A 22,814-nucleotide genomic window follows, 5' to 3' on the forward strand; every position below is an offset into this window, starting at 1 on the left:
GTATCAATGAGTCCATTCTTAACTGCTTTTGACAAAATGTGCTTAATTTCTTTTTGGATCTTAAACACAGGATCCACAGCATCCTTAAGGTTAAAGAGAAATATATCTTAGTGATGGCTGCTGACAAGGGGGGTGCTACCATTTTACTAGACAAGAAGTATTATGTTGATTAGTTGAATTCCCAATTGCAGAATAAAAGTACTTATAATTCTTTACCTGGGAAACGTGTGTTTAAGATCCAAAAATAAATTAAGCACATTTTGTCAAAAGCAGTTAAGAATGGAGTCATTGATACTAAATTGTCTTATTACTTGTATAAAGACCACCCCAGAACCCCATATTATATACTGTCCCCAAAGTGCACAAGAGTGTAGAGAGCCCAACTGGTAGGCCTTTAGCCAATCAGAATCAAGTTCAATCCGATTGGCTGATCCAATCAACCAATCAGATTGAGCTCGCATTCTATTGGATGTTCCGATCAGCCAATAGAATGCAAGCTCAATCTGATTGGCTGATTGGATCAGCCAATCGGATTGAACTTGATTCTGATTGGCTGATTCCATCAGCCAATCAGAATATTCCTACCTTAATTCCGATTGGCTGATAGAATCCTATCAGCCAATCGGAATTCGAGGGACGCCATCTTGGATGACGTCATTTAAAGGAACCGTCATTCGTCGTTCAGTCGTCGGCCAGGATGGATGTTCCGCGGTGGAGGTCTTCAGGATGCTGCCGCTTCGCTCCGGATGGATGCCGCTTGGATGAAGACTTCAATCGGATGGAAGAACTCTTCTGCCCCGCTTGGATGAAGACTTCAGCCGGATCATGGACCTCTTCAGCCCCCCGCTTGGGCTTGGATCAGGACATCGGAGGAGCTCTTCTGGACCGATCGGTGAACCTGCTATGGTGAAGACAAGGTAGGATGATCTTCAGGGGCTTAGTGTTAGGTTTATTTAAGGGGGGTTTGGGTTAGATTAGGGGTATGTGGGTGGTGGGTTGTAATGTTGGGGGGCTTGGGTATTGTATGTTTTTTTTTACAGGCAAAAGAGCTGTATTTCTTGGGGCATGCCCCGCAAAGGGCCCTGTTCAGGGCTGGTAAGGTAAAAGAGCTTTGAACTGTAGTAATTTAGAATAGGGTAGGGCATTTTTTTATTTTGGGGGGCTTTGTTATTTTATTAGGGGGCTTAGAGTAGGTGTAATTAGTTTAAAATTGTTGTAATATTTTTATTATGTTTGTAAATATTTTTTTATTTTTTGTAACTTAGTTCTTTTTTATTTTTTGTACTTTAGCTAGTTTATTTAATTGTATTTATTTGTAGCAATTGTATTTAATTAATTTATTAGTAGTGTTAGGTTAATTGTAGGTAATTGTAGGTATTTTATTTAATTAATTTATTGATAGTGTAGCGTTAGGTTTATTTGTAACTTAGGTTAGGATTTATTTTACAGGTAAATTTGTAATTATTTTAACTAGTTTAGCTATTAAATAGTTCTTAACTATTTAATAGCTATTGTACCTGGTTAAAATAAATACAAAGTTACCTGTAAAATAAATATAAATCCTAAAATAGCTATAATATAAATATAATTTATATTGTAGCTATATTAGGATTTATTTTACAGGTAAGTATTTAGCTTTAAATAGGAATAATTTATTTAATAAGAGTTAATTAATTTCGTTAGCTGTAAATTATATTTAACTTAGGGGGGTGTTAGTGTTAGGGTTAGACTTAGCTTTAGGGGTTAATACATTTATTAGAATAGCGGTGAGCTCCGGTCGGCAGATTAGGGGTTAATAATTGAAGTTAGGTGTCGGCGATGTTAGGGAGGGCAGATTAGGGGTTAATACTATTTATTATAGGGTTAGTGAGGCGGATTAGGGGTTAATAACTTTATTATAGTAGCGCTCAGGTCCGCTCGGCAGATTAGGGGTTAATAAGTGTAGGCAGGTGGAGGCGACGTTGTGGGGGGCAGATTAGGGGTTAATAAATATAATATAGGGGTCGGCGGTGTTAGGGGCAGCAGATTAGGGGTACATAGGGATAATGTAGCTGGCGGCGGCGTGCGGATGGCAGATTAGGGGTTAATAAGTGTAGGTAGCTGGCGGCGACGTTGTGGGGGGCAGATTAGGGGTTAATAAATATAATACAGGGGTCGGCGGTGTTAGGAGCAGCAGATTAGGGGTACATAAGGATAACGTAGGTGGCGGTCGGCAGATTAGGGGTTAAAAAAATTTAATCGAGTGGCGGCGATGTGGGGGGACCTCGGTTTAGGGGTACATAGGTAGTTTATGGGTGTTAGTGTACTTTAGAGTACAGTAGTTAAGAGCTTTATGAACCGGCGTTAGCCCAGAAAGCTCTTAACTACTGACTTTTTTCCTGCGGCTGGAGTTTTGTCGTTAGATGTCTAACGCTCACTTCAGAAACGACTCTAAATACCGGAGTTAGGAAGATCCCATTGAAAAGATAGGATATGCAATTGACGTAAGGGGATCTGCGGTATGGAAAAGTCGAGGCTGAAAAGTGAGCGTTAGACCCTATTTTGAGTGACTCTAAATACCGGCGGTAGCTTAAAACCAGCGTTAGGAGCCTCTAACGCTGGTTTTCACGGCTACCGCCAAACTCCAAATCTAGGTCATAGTTTACAGTTATCGTTTGTATAGTTGTTTATCTCACTTTTTTATAATTGCAGGATATTGCTATCATCTAAACCACCCAGGCAAGGGTTACCCTATATCTTATGTATATGGATATATATTTTGTGATGAAAAATATAAAAACCTCAATAAAAGATTTAATTACAAAAAAAAACATAATATTGTGTGCGCCTTTATGTATTTCCCCCATAGAAGTCAATGGAAAAAAGGGGAAAAAAAAACCACTCTTGCGCAAACGCAATCACATATTCTCATGTGTGCTAACCCAACATGAAAATATAAATATATTTCAAATTCCAATCTTCTTCACATAGAAGAATATGTTCTATTTATTCATAAATAAATATTTATAAAAATATTTGATGTTTTTTTGGTACAATATATATTTATAGCTATATAAATACATGATTATATATAGGTATAGTTATATACAGATATATATAGGAATATCTATTTATAAATACTTTGAGCATATTCCCCTATGTGCAGAACATTGGAATGTGAAATGTTTACAGTAAATTCAGTTAAAGCTTTTATTAAAAATGATCATTGCATAAATATGATTTTTCATGTTTTCATTTACTTAACTGGGCTGCAATGCACTTATATATATGTATACATATATATATATATATACATATTTATACCTCTTTAGACATGTACAGTACTGTGCAAAAGTCTTATGCCACCATTAGATTTGTTGTTTTAGCAAAGTTTCAATGACCATCCATATTTATTTTTCGGTCTCTTTATTAAGATTTAAGCAGAAAATACAGGAAATATGTACATAAAATATAAAAAAAAACTTTTTTCAGAACAAAATGGATTCTTCAGACAAAAGTCAGTATTTAATGTGACCTCCCTTGGCACTAAGCACATCTTGAACTCTTTTGGGGAGACCGTGTGAAGTAAACCTCTGGTATATTATACCAGGCTTCTTTCAGCACTTTACAGAGTTCTTCTTTATATTTAGCTTGTCTTTTATTTATTTCTCTTCCAGGCGATCCCATACTGCCTCTATAATATTCAGGTCTGGAGTCTGTGGAGGCCAGTCCATGACTGTTAATGTTTTATCAGCTGTTTTTCGCTCAAAATATGATTTCACTGCATTAGCAGTGTGTTTGGGATCATTATCATGCTGAAAATAGAACCATTTCCAATCAGGGGCTTTCCAGAAGGAATAGTATGATGAATTAAAATCAGTCTGTACTTTTCAGCATGCATGATCCCATTAATTTGGAGAATATCAACAACACCACTGGAAGAAATGCAGCCCCAAACCAGGACAGACCCTCCAACATGTTTTACTGAAGACTGCAAGCACTCATTCTTCCATCTCTCTGCAACTCTTCTTCTCACATATTGTCGATGATTGGACCCAAAAATGTCAAACTTGGATTTGTCAGTCACTCCATAATACCCTTTTCCACTGATCTTCATTCCAATCTTTGTGAGCTTTAGCATATCCTTTTCACCCTGTTCCCCTTCTGAAAATGTGGTTTATTGGCTGCTACCCTTCTACAAAGATCATTCTTGATCAAACTTCTTTGGACTGTAGAAGGGTCAACTTGGCATCTCATCAGATTTTTAAAGTTTTCTTGGCCTTACAGTCATTGGCCTTTTGTTTGTCCTTGACCTCTCCTGATTCTTCAAATTCTTGAATACCACATGTTGAGTATCTAGTTTGTTTGCTGATTTCCCGCTAAGAGTGGCCTTGCTTATGCAAAAGTATGATTTTATGTCTGTCAAATTCTGTAATCTTTGGCATGTTGAATGGAATAATGTGATTGTGAAAGTTGGTCTTATTAGTAAGCTTCCAATGAATAAAACTCATACCACGTGTGTATGTAATGCTCAAGCATGTCTTTCACATACCTGGTATAATAGATATTTTCCACAGCAGTCATTTTGACATGAAATAGTAGGACAAATACAGTTGTTAGCAATGACATTAATTAGAGTTCCACTGCATTTAGGTTTACGAGAGCCAGGTTCATGCTATTGCTCAACTGTAAGGGGAGGTCACACTAAATAGTTTCCACTTTAGACTTATGAAGCTGTTTTTCTGATTTTTTTTCTGTTTTTTAATACTGCATACAAATATCCTATATTTTCTGGTTGTATTCTAATAAAGAGACAGAGAAATAATTATATATATGCTCATTATACCATTGCTAAAACAACAAATCTAATGGTGGCCTAAAACTTTTTCACAGTATTGTATATATATATGTATTTTTGTCTACATATGTATTTATGTGTTTAAATGTGTATAAATGTCTGTAAATACATATATACACATAAACATATGTATGCATATATAGACACACACACACACACATATATATATATATATATATATATATATATATAGTGAGAAGGCACTCACTGGTCTTTTCAATTGCATTTTATTTCAAAAGCGTGACATTTTGGGGGGACACTCCCCTTTCTCAGAGAGTGTGTCCCCGAAGCGTCACGCTTTTGAAATAAAGAACTTTAAAAGACCAGTGAGTGCCTTCTCCTATTTGATATTATTGTAATATATATATATATATATATATATATATATATATATATATATATATATATATATAAACATACATATTTAGTCATGTATGTGTATTGATCTCAATGTTAAAGGCCTTTGCCTGCCTTTTTTGTGCAATATTTGTTTTAAATAATTTTTTTAGATAGTGTTAGAAGTTTAAGTGTACTCTGTAATGTTTTTTGATGTGTTTTGTTTTGTGAAACAGTTAACCAGAGCTCTAAAGTGTTGGTAATCATTCTAGCATAAATCATGATTGCTCGCACGCAAACATAAACAATTTAAGTGGTATGAAACAAATGCAGATATTATAAAACTAATGGGGAACATTAACATTTGCCGTGCTGTCAATAAACTACATGCTCCAATATAGAATGTGTATTAGATTAAAGTGTTAAACAGAGCCTTGTGCTTGCCCTTCCAGCATTGCAGGAGAAAAAAATAAGGCACCAAATACCCAGAGCATGATAGAAATTGTATGGGAGCATGCACCATAACCTTAGGCATTAGCCAAATAAAACATTAATGGCAGATGCTAGTGCAACAGCCAAACTTTAACTGCCGTTCTGCCCAAAAATAATCCATTCTGGTTTTGAAAAATATTAGAGACACGCAGTAAACTGCCTCTCTAATGTTAAACAATGACAGTGGTGCTAATATATAAACACATTAAAATTAATTGAGATATTCATAAAGTAAAAAAGTGTTAAGCAGAAAATATTAATGCATACTTAGATCTTTAATGAAAGGAATTCACTGAGTAATCAAAATCTCAAAATAAACTGTTGCCCAAATACTGCTAGACTTGACCTTTTATGTCGCTAATTTACGGCTCCTAACACAAATATTACAATGACATACTCTTAAATAAAATTACCCATAAATAAGACCACAGACTTAGCATTGGTATAAATTGGCCGCAGCTCCTTTATTAATAAATAACCATATAAAACTTTAATAACTCAATAAATAACAGTGCAAATAAATTGTAAACACATTACACATAACAGCGGTGCTAGACCTAAATATATATTTATCTGGCCGTCACTCCATCCACTGGACCCAACCGTGCAACTTGATTGAGCCCGTTATCAATAATCAACATAAGTCTCTAAAGAACCCCTTGCCCTTAGAGACCCCATCTTGAATAACCCCCAAAGGGATGCAAATACCACATGAACAATTTGGCCATAAATTACTGTAAATGTAAGGGCTAGCACCCCCGCCTACCAACTGCGACAATCACACAAGAAAAAACAATCCCAGCAAACATAAAAAACAGGGACGGGCGGGAGGGAGATGCTTCACCAACTTTTACTAACAACAACTGCTGGCTTTCCCGCTCAACCGCAAGGCTTTATCACCTTGCAGCTCCTCCCCCACTTCCTCTCAACCTCAGCCTACATTGTGCTCCGCGGTCAAAGCTCCCTCCAGCTAAGCTTTGCACCGCTTACAGGAGCCACTTTACCTTTTATGTCGCTAATTTACGGCTCCTAACACAAATATTACAATGACATACTCTTAAATAAAATTACCCATAAATAAGACCACAGACTTAGCATTGGTATAAATTGGCCGCAGCTCCTTTATTAATAAATAACCATATAAAACTTTAATAACTCAATAAATAACAGTGCAAATAAATTGTAAACACATTACACATAACAGCGGTGCTAGACCTAAATATATATTTATCTGGCCGTCACTCCATCCACTGGACCCAACCGTGCAACTTGATTGAGCCCGTTATCAATAATCAACATAAGTCTCTAAAGAACCCCTTGCCCTTAGAGACCCCATCTTGAATAACCCCCAAAGGGATGCAAATACCACATGAACAATTTGGCCATAAATTACTGTAAATGTAAGGGCTAGCACCCCCGCCACCGACTGGCCTGACACCTTCAGTCCAGTCCCGCCAACCCCACCAAAGAACCAACCGCCTCTTTAAAATCGAGCAAGAACAACTGCAGCCCAAAATCATTAAGATGCACTCCATCAGGTAAATAAAATTCGCCCTGACCAACCTCAGCTAAGTCTGGATGATGAACCACCGAGCCCCCAAGTCTCCTGACAAATGACCCCATCAACTTATTAACTTTGCGCCTGCTTTTATCAAGGCGCACTGGGTCCCAAGCCGCCCTCCAAACCATCCTAGGTAAAATGTCCGACCATACAATTCTCATCTTAGGGAATAACTCCACAAGCCTTCCAATGTCCCTCTTCATGCTTCTCACCAATTCCCTCTGAGGCAGAAAACCAAGATCATTGCCCCCCGCGTGGATCAACAACACCGTTGGATGCTGGTAGCGTCTGCAATAATCCACCACTAGCGGCAACAACCTGTCCCAACGTAGCCCCCTGACACCAAACCATTTGACCTCACATCTCGACTTAGGGATACCCAACTGCAATCCATCCACTTTGGCTGCAGCCGCTCTTCGAGCCCAATAAATGAAAGAATGGCCAACAAGCCACAAACGATCGACACCTAAAACACAAAGAAGAGAATAACAACACCACCAGCCTAAACTCCTAAATCAGGGCGAACATACCGGCGATAGCGGGCGGAACACCACCGGCCAATGCCTTTAACCACTGAATCAGATAAACCCCTCACCGAAGCCTCAGTTGCCGCCCCTATGCGGAAGGAATGTGACCCAAAATCCCTGCTATTAAAACCCAACCTGCACAATGATTTGTTAAGAACCGCCCGAAATTGGAATTGCGACAACGGCCTACCATCAACATGAACCAACAACGAACCCCCCATAACCGGACGTACCTGAAAATACTCAAACAAACATCGCCAAGGACACACTTCCAGACCACTCGGAAAAAGGACCACCGTTCTGCCCTTACCCAGCTGGTCAGTCTTACTCCTCCTCAAAAATATCTCCACCTTGTAATCAAACAACGCCACATCCGAAAAAGCCAAACCCCCCATAGAAACCAAATTCTTACTAACCAACTCCGAAATACGAAAGGCTCCAAAGAAAGCCAGAACAAACGCCACCCTAAACAAACACACCTCAAAATCAGACAAACACACCAAAGGTAACACCATATACACCTGCTGCAACAGCGAAAAAGTAATAGGTCGCCTATGGTCAGGGAAGGGACCACCCAACCCTTTCTTCAAGCCCTTCAGCACCTGATGAACACAAAAACCTTTGGTAATATCTCCCAGACCCAAGAGTTTGAAGCGGAAAGCCAATGCCGCCAAACGCCTGTCCATAGCGGAATGTGACAACTGAGAAACACCCCATTCCCACATCCAGTCAAGCAATGCACCAGTACCATCAACCTCCCCTTCACGTAAACCCTGGGACAACAACCTATTCTCCCACTCCAACCACACTCTTGAATAAGCTGCCCAAGTACCTGGTGCCAATGAGTTCTTCACCAGTCCAGCCAGTCCTCCACCCCAAGTCGCCACAAGAAACTCGGACACAGGCATCCCTCCTCGTCTGCATGTGGTACCAATTCCCGGAAACGCTGCCACTGAAACCGAGAGAGGGAGTCTGCTATTGAATTACAGACACCAGGAATATGTTTGGCCTTCAGGCAAACATTGATTCGCAAACATTTCAGGACAAGCAAACGCAACAATCTCAACACAGGCAGAGACGTAGCCGTCAGTGTATTCAATGCATACACAACTCCCATATTGTCTGAAGAAAAAACAACGGCCCGATTCCTCAACTCTCCCTCCCAGACAAACAGGGCAACCACAATAGGGAACAACTCCAGAAACACCAAATTCTTCACCAGACCCAAGGAAAACCATTCCTCGGGCCACCGAGCTGCACACCATCTGCCCAGGAAATAAGCACCGAAACCACAACCACCGGCCGAATCTGTCACCAAACCCAGCTCCTCATTAGAGACCCTCACTGCCTGAATTAACGCTGAGCCATTAAAACCTAACAGAAATTGTCTCCAAACCCTCAAATCATCCTTAAGCTCCCTGGAAAGCCGAACAAAATGATGCGGCTTATTCACACCAGCCGTAGCTAAAGATAATCTCCTACAGAAAACCCTCCCCATAGGAATAATTCGACACGCGAAATTCAGCTTTCCCACCAGGGATTGCACCTCTCGAAGCGTAACCTTCTTCAATAACAACGAACGGTCAATGACCTCCACCAAATCAGAAACCTTATCCCTAGGCAATCTACATTCCTTGGCCACAGAGTCAATGGTAATGCCCAAAAACTCAAGGGATGTCACCGGCCCCTCAGACTTTTCAAACGCAATGGGCACACCGAAATCGGCCGCAACCTGATAACAGACATCCCGTAAGAGTATACAATCCTCTGAACCCGCCGGACCCACAAACAAAAAATCGTCAAGATAATGCACCAATGACGAAAGGCCCGCCCGTTCAGAAACAACCCACTCCAGAAAAGTGCTAAACTGCTCAAACAGCGAGCAGGATATGGAACACCCCATGGGCAAACACAAATCCACATAGTAGGCACCATCCACGCAACAACCCAACAGATGCTGCGAAGTCGGGTGCACAGGTAGCAGTCTGAAAGCTGCCTCAATGTCTACTTTAGCCAGTAAAGCAGCGGCACCAGCTTCCCTGACTAGGTTAACCGCTTGATCAAACGACGCGTACTTAACAGACGACAACTCCTGAGGAATGCCATCATTAACAGATCCCCCTTTTGGAAATGATAAATGATGAATGAGCCTGAATTTACCAGGCTCCTTCTTAGGAACCACCCCAAGAGGTGATATCCGCAAATCAACCAAAGGAGGGCGATCAAACGGGCCCGCCATTCTACCTAACTCAACCTCCTTCATTAGTTTTTCAACGACTACCCCATGCCACAAACGAGCCGACTTTAAGTTACCCCTAAAAACCCCACAACCCCCTTGTGATGGAATCACAAAGCCAAATTGAAAACCGTGAAAAAGCAACGCCGCCTTATCAAAACAACCCTTCCGCCTAGCGTACAGGGCGAGCCAAGGCTCCATCGCGGCGAGTCTCACCGGGGTCGCCCCCTTTGTCAGACGCGTCCCCAACCCCGCTTGGTTTACCCTTACGGAAACACTTCGCATAGGAATGTGCACCCCCACACCCTGAACACTCGTGTTTAAACTTGCACGCAGCTCCCCACTTGCAAAACTTTTCATTATAGGCAAAGCAACAACCTTTTCTGACCGTGGGAGGGGATCCCCCGATGGAGGCGCCACCGGCTCCTGATTGAAAGGACTGGGAAGATCTTAGAGGCGTCATGATTTTTAGCCACAACCCCATGTCACGGTCGTCCCACCGCATTTCCGGCTTAACTGACAAGCGCTGCCTGAACTGCTCGTCGTATGACCACCAAGCCATACCCCCATACGTCCGCTGAGCAGAAGACACCTCATCAAGATAACAAAAAAGCGCTGCACCCTGGTCAGGAAATTTACTCGCAAACACATTAGCATATATCAAAAATGCCTGAGACCAGTTAGAAAATGTTTTCGGCAACTTCCGATATCTCTTTTTCCTCTCCTCCTCCTCTTTCTTGGCCACGTCTTTCTTAGAGTCCTCCGGGATCTCGAAAGACTGCTCAAGCGGGAGAAGAGAGAAAAATTCAATAAATTCCCTCTTATATATCTTTTCCTTCACCTCAGAGGTCAAGTGCATCCCCAACGGCCCGATTGAGCAGAGACACGACCGAGACATTGCTGTATCAGCCACCCTCAACTCAGCTCCCTCACCCTGCCTCGAGACCAGCCCGGAAGACCCCACTATAGGCCCGGAAGTCTGCGCCACCACCGCGACACCACCCCCTGAGACACCAGGGACCGCCACACTGCAGTCCTCCACCCTCTCCACAACTGATACACCCGCCGACCTGTCAACAGGGACCCACGCCCTCTCTACTCCAACCCTTTGCGCAGGGCCAACTCCTTCCAATTTAGCTAACAACACTTTCAATCCCTCCACTACACTCCCTGTCACTGAGTCACAATCCACACTCCTAACACCACACAATGTAACATCACTCCCCCCCACATTCAACAACCCTTTCTCACCTGCTGAAGTGCTCTCCGTAGTCCTGATGCTTGAAGGACCGCTGAAAGTTGCCTGGAGCCCGCTGCTGCGTTGCCCCGTAATCTCTCGACCACCTCCAGTAGAAGTGACAGCTGGCCGTCCCTGTTGTGCCAACTGCCGTGGTTGATCCTGAAAAACAGTAGAATGTGAATACATATCCAGGGGAGGAAAAGGTCTGCTACCCCTTCCCCCTCTTTGCCGGCTGTTACTCCGAGCCGTACCAACTCCCCTACCCCTCTTGGGAGCTCCCCCACCCTCACCACCAGGCCAATCAACGTCCACCACAGGCCGTCTTCTTGACCCCTCCCTATGTACAACTCCCCGTCCTCCTGGCCTATGTGGCCGACCCCTGGCACCTATACCCCCTTGAGTGGCCGCCGTATACACCCGGGCCCCACTCTGTTCCCTTGCCAGCTCTGAAACCCCGCCCGAGACACCACACCTCACCTCCTTATGCCCAACAGGCCGCACATCCTGCTGTGGACCGTCATCAGGCTCCAAACGAATAGAATCCGTCCAGGAGCCGTGCAAGCCAGAGAAATCCTCCTCAAGGCCGTCGAAGACATCCTCCCTCAAAGATGGGCCAGGTTGAGGCCCTGGCCGTCATTCAGATGGGCTATGCTCTGGAAGAGAAAAGCTAACATGTGAGCCACACACCCCAACCTCCTCCCTGAACCTGGCCGTACCCCCTCCCCCCACAGCATGGTGAACAGACACAGGCCTAGGACCCACAGAAACCCTCTCAGCTGACCCCCCAAAACGGCTAACATTCCTACTGGAGGACCCAGGGGAGGGAGGAACACACTCCTCATCAGAGGAGTTTAAAAATAAGTCCATCTCCCCAGGGCCCAGCTCTAACTCCTCACATTCCTCCCCAGACCCATACTCCAGATCAACAAGCCCCCCCCCCTTGTGGCCTCACTGCCCAACTCACATCACCCCCACTAAACTGGCTAGGACCCCTAGGACTAAGCTGGAGAGAACCCAGGCCTAACTCACTCTGCCTGACCTTGGGACCACCAACCACCAATGCTGTCGTGGCCTGTCCCTCCTCTCCCTCACTACCACTGCTCACTGCTACCCCACTACCAGGAACCAGGGAGCCACCCTGTCCGTCACAGCACCTCCCAGAAGGCCCCTCTCCCCCCAGATCAGGCCCTGCCAGGCCGTGAGCCACCTTACCCCTACCTCCAGATTTAGTGGCCAGGCCAGCAACGGACCTCCGCTCCGGATCACTGCCGCTCACACCGGGTGATGACGTCATCGGCACTGGACCCACACCCGCCGGACCCGCCAATACCGCTGCCTCCGCACTCCTCCTAACCGGAACCGGACCGGATCTCCTTGTCGACGACGCCCTCCTGCTGACCTCAGGGCTGAGACGCGATGGAGGCCTGGATTGCCTGGTGGACCTCTTCCTGGGAACCGACCGCTCCTGCACCGCCACAGCCTCTACCGGAGCCCCCAGCAATGCTTGGACCTGCTCAGATAGCCAGGTAGGTCCCTTTGACTCTGCAGCCTCCTTCAGCTGCCGGAACAAGTCTTCCATATCAGCCATAACGCAGGCTGAGCGAGAAAGCCAACAGCTGCAGATGCTTCACCAACTTTTACTAACAACAACTGCTGGCTTTCCCGCTCAACCGCAAGGCTTTATCACCTTGCAGCTCCTCCCCCACTTCCTCTCAACCTCAGCCTACATTGTGCTCCGCGGTCAAAGCTCCCTCCAGCTAAGCTTTGCACCGCTTACAGGAGCCACTTTATGACCAATTAAGTCTTGAGTGTAAAATGGTAATGCCTGTATTTGTTTGTGTCCCATGGCTATGATTTACTGACAAACTGGACCTACTTATAGCCTGTGGGCTATATGAGTGCAAAAATTGTTTAAATGAACTTACCTGAACTGAACCCACTCTACTGAGCTTACTCACAGCTGCAGAAATTACTGCTTCCAGAAGAGATCCCACCCAGTGCTTTGTACGTCACCGAAGAGGCTAGGGGACCATTCCCTGTGACACCTGTGGCAGGCTTGTAACTAACTCCATTAACTCCATTTCTCATTGCCCAATACTCCATTGCCCAATACTCCAATCTCACATCTGTATTTCAGTATCAGCAATCTCAGGTGAAAATAAGCTTCACATCCGACCCATTTCAACAAAGAATCTGGATCACCTCAATTCTTCACCTACTTCTGTAGAGGCAAATATTAAACTGGCATACTAGAGAATTGGAAGGGATGAAGTACTCTTGAAGTTTTGGGAATCTCCTCCTAGTGGCCAGTTTTTAGTCCCAGGTGTAATGACTCAAGGACTCTCACCACCTTATGAAAAAAAATATTATTAATTTGTTACCAAACTTATGCAAGTGCATAGTTAAAGAGACACTGAACCCATTTTTTTTTTCTTTCATGATTCAGATAGAGCATGACATTTTAAGCAACTTTCTAATTTACTCCTATTATCACTTTTTCTTCGTTCTCTTGCTATCTTTATTTTAAGAATTAATGTAAATCTTAGCAGCCAGCACATTTTAGGTGCAGCACCATGGATAGTGCTTGCTTATTGGTGACTACATTTACCCACCAATAAGCAAGCATAACCCAGGTTCTCAACCAAAAATGGGCCGGCTCCTATGCATCACATTCCTGCTTTTTAAATAAAGATAGCAAGAGAACGCAGAAAAATTGATAATAGGAATAAATTAGAAAGTTGCTTAAAATTGCATGCTCTCTCTGAATCATGAAAGAAAAAATTTGGCTTTAGTGTCCCTTTAAAAAGTGTGTGTGTGAGAGAGAGAGGAGTGTGTGTGTGTGTTTGTAAGATAAGTGTATGTGTGTGTGTGTTCTAGAGGAGTGTGTGTGTGCATGAGAGAGAGGGATGAGTATGTGTGTGTGTGTGTGAAAGGAATATGTGTGTGAGAGAGAGGAGTGTGTGTGTGTTTGTAAGATAAGTGTATGTGTGTGTGTGTTCTAGAGGAGTGTGTGTGTGCGTGAGAGAGAGGGAGGAGTATGTGTGTGTGAAAGGAATATGTGTGTGAGAGAGAGGAGTGTGTGTGAGAGAGAGTAGTGTCCGCTAGTTATGCAGATAGTATATCAAATTATTTCTTGGGCAGAAGATAGTCAATTACAAAAAATAAAGCACTCTAGGGGTTTCCAAAAATATAAAATCAAAGCCTTTATTCCATCAGATAAAAAGTCACATCCATGTAGGAGGACAGAGAAAAAATCCTTATGCATTTTGTGCTGCTCTGCACTTAATCATAGGATATCTCAGGTATTCACCTACGTCCTTTTTAAAGGAACCGCAACCAAACAACAAGAACTATGCTGATCCGGAAGTCGGAACCTATCAAAAAGGACTTGTTCAAAATAAGATAAAACTACATACAAAGCGTAATTAATGCTATCTAAACTAACTATTTATCTTAGATGTTCATTCTATAAAATATACATTAATCTATTTATATAACACTGTGAGTATAACAGAGCAACAAAGTTTCCACATAATTAATGGAAATTTCTATTCTATGTATAAAACCAATACAAGAGATGACACAAGTATTTTAGAATATCACTACAGTTTAGTCAAACAAATAGATGAGTTAACACAACTATCATATGCAGCTTCTCATATACATTAACCCCTTAATGACCAAGGACGTGTAAGGCACGTCATACAAAAAAATACAATTAAGGACCAAGGACGTGCCTGACACATCCTCTGGGGTTTCAAGCTCTGGAAGTGATGGTAATCAATTCAAGACACTTTCAGGGTATTGTAGTGATGCTTTGATATTGAGCAGGACTGTTTCTAGGGGCAGGCAGACCGGGCAGTGGCCCAGGTGCATTAAGGAGCAGTGGGGAGCACTTTAAAAAAAACTTCTTTTTTTTTATTGTGTTAAAGTGGCAGTGCTTTCACAAACTCACATGTGAGTGCTTGTGTCTGCTATTACTGCCTGAGTGTGTGTGTGCCTATCTATCCCTGCCTGTGTGTGTGTCTGCTATTACTGCCTGAGTGTGTGTATGCCTATCAATCCCGGCCTGTGTGTGTATCTGCCTATTACTGCCTGAGTGTGTGTATGCCTATCTATCTATCTATCTATCTATCTATCTATCTATCTATCTATCTATCTATCCCTGCCTGTGTGTGTATGCCTATCTATCCCTGCCTGTGTGTGCATGTCTCTGTCTATTACTGCCTATGTTTTTATGACTTAGCCGCTCTAGCTTTTTCTCTTCTTTGTGGAAAGCTCATTGTGGACAGCTATTGGGCTAGTATACATCCAGCAGGGACAGGATCCGGTATCCAGCGTTCTTACACGCAAGCACGCCAGAGAGTGGCGGACTCACAGCCTGTCAAGTTATATCCAGGATTGGGGCAGCGAGAGAAGTAAATCACAGGAGTGTTATCCTTGTTAGGTTTTCGTACTGACCGCCATAAGGAGTGAGCAGCTTGCTGAAAAGAGAAGACAAGTGAGTGTATTCTTTAAATATCACTGTTTACTGAGCATCATGATATTGTGACATTGCAACAGTAACGCTGAGCTTATGCCGTACATCTCACCTGATATCTATTAAGGGGTTTCAACTTGTGCTGTACTTTGTATAGAACTCTTTCTATTACTGTCTGTGTGTGAATGTAGAGACTATTACTGCCTGTGAGTGCATGTCTCTGTCTGTTACTGCCTGTGAGTGCATCAGGCCCATTTATCAAAGGGCTTGCGGACCTGATCCGACACTGCGGATCAGGTCCGCAAGACCTCGCTAAATGCGGAGAGCAATACGCTCTCCGCATTTAACATTGCACCAGCAGCTCACAAGAGCTGCTGGTGCAACGCCGCCCCCTGCTGACTCGCGGCCAATCGGCCACCAGCAGGGAGCTGTCAATCAACCCGATCGTATTCGATCGGGTTGATGTCCGGCGATTCCTGTCCGCCTGTTCAGAGCAGGCGGACAGGGTTATGGAGCAGCGGTCTTTAGACCGCTGCTTCATAACTTGTGTTTCTGGCGAGTCTGAAGACTCGCCAGAAACACGGCCCTTCAAGCTCCGTACGGAGCTTGATAAATGGGCCTGATAGTCTCTGTCTATTACTGCCTGTGTGTGCATGTCTCTGTCTATTACTGCCTGTGAGTGCATGTCTCTGTCTATTACTGTCTGTGAGTGCATGTCTCTGTCTATTACTGTCTGTGTGTGAATGTCTCTGTCTATTACTGCCTGTGAGTGCATGTCTCTGTCTGTTACTGCCTGTGTGTGCATGTCTCTGTCTGTTACTGCCTGTGTGTGCATGTCTCTGTCTGTTACTGCCTGTGTGTGCATGTCTCTGTCTATTACTGTTTGTGTGTGCATGTCTCTGTCTATTACTGTTTGTGTGTGCATGTCTCTGTCTATTACTGTGTGTGTGTGCATGTCTCTGTCTATTACTGTTTGTGTGTGCATGTCTCTGTCTATTACTGCCTGTGTGTGCATGTCTGTCTATTACTGCCTGTGTGTGAATGTCTTGGTCTATAACTGCCTCTGAGTGCATGTCTCTGTCTATTACTGTCTGTGTGTGTGCGTCTCTGTCTATTACTGTCTGTGTGTGCTTATCTCTGTTTATTACTGTCTGTGAGTGAATGTCTCTGTCTATTACTGTCTGTGAGTGCATGTCTCTGTCTATTACTGTCTGTGTGTGCATGTCTGTCTATTACTGTATGTGAGTGCATATCTCTGTCTATTACTGTCTGTGAGTGCATGTCTCTGTCTATTACTGTCTGTGAGTACATGTCTCTGTCTATTACTGTATGTGAGTGCATATCTCTGTCTATTACTGTCTGTGTGTGCATGTCTCTGTCTATTACTGCCTGTGTGTATAGTATATTTGAAAATAAACAGCTATTACAGTTCTTTATCAAATTATTTATGTGCAAAAAATCTCATAGACTTTAATAGTGAATTTTGTAAAAAAAAAATAGTTATAACTTTTCTAAATAATTGTTATAGACCCCTAAATATGTTACAAATACACCCAGTGACATATTGAAATCTTTTAGAAAGTCTATTGGATGTTTTGTACATACATTTTGGATAAGAATTTAAAGGGATTGATATGCATTAAACAAATAAATATGCATAGCTATAAGCAAAGTATAAATATAATGGCAATTAGTAAAAGATATAAAGATATTTTTAGATAATATCAATATATTTGGAAAAAACATTGTGGTAGAAAAAGGACATATTTAAAGGGATAGGAAAGTCAAAATTAAACTTTCATAATTCAAGACACACCAAAAAAAAATTAAGACAATTCTATTATTCTTGTTCTCTTGGTATCCATTGTTTAAAAGCATATTTACATATCCTTAGCAGCAGCAATGCACTACTAAGAGCTAACTGGTGGTTGTCCGCAACACACATTTGTCTCTTGCATTTGCTCACCAGATGTGTTCAGCTAGGTCCCAGTAGTGCACTGCTGCTTTGGAACTGACCTCTAAATGACAGAGTGACATGCAAGGTCTAGGAGGGGGGCTTTAGAATCTGTGCGGGGGCCGCATTTTGGAATTTTGCCCTGGGAGCCAGAGTCTCTAGAAATGACCCTGATATTGAGGCATCACTGCAATACCCTTTTATACCCACCGATGCAGAGAGGGCCACTCTTTGACCTTCTCTGCATCGGTCATCGATGGTGCCGATCATTGGTGTCAGAACTCTCACTTCATTTGATCATCACTGTTCCTTTAAGGGACGATTAGCCTCATTCTCCGCTACATAAAGCCCCTCCAACTATCTATGCCTTGCTGGATTATTGAAGAAGCTCCCTTGTTACAGGACTCACTTTGTTCTATTCTAGCCTAATTCTATTAGCCTCTACTTTTACCTTGGCGCAGGCACGCCTCCCTAGTCCATAGACCTTCTTGCACTTGTCAGCTCTCCTAGCCAAGTCCGAAGCTATCTACTATCTACGCACTACAGGAGATACTTGCTACCACTTCTGGATTATTCACCTAACTCTTGAGCAGCTCCTTTCCACTGTGGTGTGACTAGCTGATTCCTCTGATCCTGCAACCTGACAAGACTGTTCTGTAGTAGCTCTGATGTCATCAGCTATGGTCCAGCTCCAATCTGCATTCTCATCTCCTTCGATATCCGGTCAGGTGGTATAGTTTATCCCTTCAGATAAATTACATTGGGATCTTATTGTGTATTATTACTTACCAGTTTCGCAGGTCGCATATCTGAATCTGACCTGATTGAATAATCTGTGGGAAGTCGTTTGGTGATACTTACTTTGCCTTTTTTTCCAAAATACCAATTGTCAGCCATTATTCAGTGTGTCCTGATATTCTTACTGTTGGCTATAAAAAGACAGAGGGATAACTTTCTGCTATAGTATATAGTTGTTATCCCTATTGTCACATTCACAATATTTACTACTAATCTTACCTGTTTACCTGACTAGCTACATATATATATACTGGTTTATATAGTTATAAGTTAACAACAATTAGTTGTGGTCTTGACATAATAATCCTGCCAGTAAAAATGGATCCAGTAGATGTAGCAAATCAGATGATTAATTTAACACAGCGAATGGATGCTCTCACACAGACTATCAGGGATTTACAAACTTTCTACATACTCTCAATCTCTCCACAAAAAATCCTGCTACACCTTACTTTGTTTTACCTTTGTTTTTACAGTGGGACCAACACAGAGTCAACACTGAAGGCATAATTGATACTGGTGCATGTGGTAATTTTATAGATCTTGAGTTTGTTAAAGTTAATAAAATTCCTACACTTGCAAACCAAACCCGCTGTCAGTTAACATTATTGACGGATCCCCTTTATCCTCAGGTCTGGTCTCTCACCAAACTATACCTCTATTCAGTACAAACTCTGGACATAGAGAGGTTTTCAACCTTCAACACTATAAATTCTCCCATGTTTCCCATAGTTTTAGGTATAAGTTAGCTCAAGATACATCAACCTCCTTGTCTGTTTCTCTCACATCTGATTACTGTACCAACACTTGGTATCCCTTATCCAAAATTTCACTTTTGTCTAATACTTCTCTTCCTTCCTGTTACAGTGATTTTGCTGATGTTTTCAATAAGGAAGATGCTGAGACTCTCCCACCTCACAGGCCATGTGATTGCCCTATTGATCTCTTACCCGGCGCATCTATCCCATATGGCCATATATACCCTTTGCGGGATATTTACCAAAGCCTCAACTATGCTGCATTCGCCGGCACCAATACGATCGCCTAACATCGCGGCCACAGACCTGAATATGATCTCCATATTTAAAAAAAAAAAAAAGCGCACCAAGTACGGGGTGATAAGCATCGGACTGTTGTTCACTAGCAGTCATCGATCTCATGTCTATTCTGCTGTTATCAACTTTATTTATACCCTGTCACTAAACGCCGCCACTGTACTAAAATGTTTAACCCTGCCGCTCCCAGACCCCGCTGCAACCTAAATAAAGTTATTAACCCCTATTCCGCCGCTACAGGACCCCGCCACCACTAAATACATGTATTAACCCCTAAACCTCTGGCCACCCACATCACTACCACTAACTAAACCTATTAACCCCTAAACCGCCAGCTCCCCACATCACCATAAACTAAATTAAGCTATTAACTCCTAAACCTAACAAGCCGCTAACTTTAAATTCAAATTACAACATTCCTATCTTAAAATAAATTTAAACTTACCTGTAGAATTAAAATAAACTATTTTTATTAATTAACCTACCCTAACTATTATACTACAATTAAATTAAACTACCAATTAAATTAACTAAATTACATATTAAAAAACCCTAACCCTACTCAAATTATTTAAATCTACTATTGAACAATATTAAAAATTACTAAATTACCAAAAAAATAAACGCTAAGTTACAAACAATAAAAAACACAAAATTACGGAAAAAAAACACATTATCAAAAATAAAAAGAATTACACCTAATCTAATAGCCCTATCAAAATAAAAAAGCCCCCCATATAAAAAACCCCTAGCCTACATTAACCCCTTAATGACCAACGACGTGCAGGGTACGCCCTCCAAAAAAATGTCCTTAACGACCAAGGACGTACCCTGCACGTCGTTGGTCTTTGAAAGCAGTGGAAGCGATCCTGATCACTCCCAGCTGCTTTCATGTTATTGCAGTGATGCCTCGATATAGAGGCATCCTGCAATAACTTTTTTAAGCAGTCCGATGCAGAGAGAGCCACTCTGTGGCCCTCTCTGCATCGGCTATGATCGTTGGTGGGTGGGAGCGTGTCCAGGGAGGCGAGTGGGGCGGCTATCAGTAGAGGAAGTGGAAGAGGCACAGGGTGGGAATCAGTGGGAGAGAGGGTGGGAATAAAAAATATTAATGATCTGGGAGAGGGTGGGGGGTTGGGTGTTAAGGGGGGTAAGCTACACTACAGAAAATCTTAAAATAAACTTTTGATTTCAAACTGGGTACTGGCAGACAGCTGCCAGTACCCAATATGGTGCACAATAAGGCAGAGGAGGGGGGTAGAGAGCTGTTTGGGGGGATCAGGGAGGTTGGGGCTAAGGGGGGGGGTCCTACACAGCAGAATTTTTTATTTTTTAAAACAAAACAAACAAAAAACTTTTATTTTAGTACTGGCAGACTTTCTGCCAGTACTTAAGATGGCGGGGACAATTGTGGGGTGGGGGAGGGAAGACAGCTGTTTGGGAGGGATCAGGGGGTGTGATGTGTCAGGTGGGAGGCTGATCTCTACACTAAAGCTAAAATTAACCCTGCAAGCTCCTTATAAGCTACCTAATTAACCCCTTCACTGCTAGCCATAATACACGTGTGATGCGCAGCAGCATTTAGCGGCCTTCTAATTACCAAAAAGCAACGCCAAAGTCATATATGTCTGCTATTTCTGAACAAAGGGGATCCTAGAGAAGCATTTACAACCATGTGTGCCATAATTGCACAAGCTGTTAGTAAATAATTTCAGTGAGAAACATAAAATTGTGAAAAATGTAGCGTTTTTTTTCAATTTGATCGCATTTGGCGGTGAAATGGTGGCATGAAATATACCAAAATGTGCCTAGATCAATACTTGGGGTTGTCTACTACACTACACTAAAGCTAAAATTAACCCTACAAGCTCCCTACATGCTCCCTAACTAACCCCTTCACTGCTGGGCATAATACACGTGTGGTGCACAGTGGCATTTAGCGGCCTTCTAATTACCAAAAAGCAACGCCAAAGCCATATATGTCTGCTATTTCTGAACAAAGGGGATCCCAGAGAAGCATTTACAACCATTTATGCCATAATTGCACAAGTTGTTTGTAAATAATTTCAGTGAGAAACCTAAAGTTTGTGAAAAAATTTGTGAAAAAGTGAACGATTTTTTTTATTTGATGGCATTTGGCAGTGAAATGGTGGCATGAAATATACCAAAATGGGCCTAGATCAATACTTTGGGATGTCTTCTAAAAAAAAATATATACATGTCAGGGGATATTCAGGGATTCCTGAAAGATATCAGTGTCCCAATGTAACTAGCGCTAATTTTGAAAAAAAGTGGTTTGGAAATAGCAAAGTGCTACATGTATTTATTGCCCTATAACTTGCAAAAAAAGCAAAGAACATGTAAAAATTGGGTCTTTCTAAACTCTGGACAAAATTTAGAAACTATTTAGCATGGGAGTTTTTTGGTGGTTGTAGATGTGTAACAGATTTTGGGGATCAATGTTAGAAAAAGTGTGTTTTTTCCATTTTTTTCCTCATATTTTATAATTTTTTTATAGTAAATTATAAGATATGATGAAAATAATGGTATCTTTAGAAAGTCCATTTAATGGCGAGAAAAACGATATATAATATGTGTGGGTACAGTAAATAAGTAAGAGGAAAATTACAGCTAAACACAAACACCGCAAAAATGTAAAAATAGCCTTGGTCCCAAACGGACAGAAAATGGAAAAGTGCTGTGGTCATTAAGGGGTTAAACTACCAATGGTCTTTAAAAGGGCCTTTTTTGGGGCATTGCCCCAAAGAAATCAGCTCTTTTACCTGTAAAAAAATATACAAACACCCTCCAACAGTAAAATCCACCACCCAACCAACCAATCCCCCCAAATAAAAAACCTATCTAAAATAACCTAAGCTCCCCATTGCCCTGAAAAGGGCATTTGTATGGGCATTGCCCTTAAAAGGACATTTAGCTCTTTTACATGCCTAGACCCTAATCTAAAAATAAAACCCACCAAAAAAAAACCTTAAATAAACCTAACACTTACCCCTGACGATCCACTTACAGTTATTGAAGTCCTGCTTGAAGGATCCATCCAGCCAGAAAGAAGTCTTCATCCAGGTGGCAAGAAGTCTTCATTCAGGCGGCATCTTCTATCTTCATCCATCCGGCGCGTAGTGGGGCCATCCTAAAGACATCCGGCATGGAGCTTTAATGCAAGTGATGTCATCCAAGATGGAGTCCCTTGCATTCCTATTGGCTGAAAGGTTCCAATCAGCCAATAGGATGAGAGCTGCTCAAATCCTATTGGCTGATTGAAACAGCCAATATGATT

The sequence above is a fragment of the Bombina bombina genome, chromosome 3 (assembly GCF_027579735.1).
Source record: "Bombina bombina isolate aBomBom1 chromosome 3, aBomBom1.pri, whole genome shotgun sequence".
Lineage (NCBI taxonomy): Eukaryota > Metazoa > Chordata > Amphibia > Anura > Bombinatoridae > Bombina > Bombina bombina.